We start from the raw sequence: 640 nt of genomic DNA on the forward strand, positions 1-640 counted from the left end.
GCAAACACACACTATCACAAGCATACCATTATCGAACACCACAAGCACACACACACACACACATACACACAAACACACACTCACAACTACGCTATCACTTACATAACCTCACCAAATTCTATAAGTATACACACACACACACACGCACGGGCACACATGCGCACAGACACCCCTCTACTCACACACACACAGATTAATAAATACGTTATATGTGAGCGGTAAAATGCGATGGAGCTGGCAGATGATCTGTTAGAAGAGAACAGCTATGATCAGTAGCAAGTATAAAATTATTCAAATGGCTACATTAGAATGTACTAAGTCAAAGACATAAAGTAGGGAAGTAATAATCAAGGTGTTGCTTTTTTTTGTTGTTGCTGTTGTTATCACCGTTCTTTTCATTGCTGTTGATGGCGGTTATGTTGTTTTGTTAAGATGGGAAATGGCTATGCAAGGAATGGTTATTAGAAAATTATACAAATAAGGATAGTCTGCTTCGGTTCCAATGTCGATCATAGTAATCAATGGCGTGGGAGCTAAGACTTGCCGATGGATGTTCTTTGATACAGATTGAAAATGCAATCTAGCTGTGTGTGTGTGTGTGTGTGTGTGTGTGTGTGTGTGTGTGTGTGTGTGTGTGTGT

This window comes from Octopus bimaculoides, chromosome 1, assembly GCF_001194135.2.
Source record: "Octopus bimaculoides isolate UCB-OBI-ISO-001 chromosome 1, ASM119413v2, whole genome shotgun sequence".
Classification (NCBI taxonomy): domain Eukaryota; kingdom Metazoa; phylum Mollusca; class Cephalopoda; order Octopoda; family Octopodidae; genus Octopus; species Octopus bimaculoides.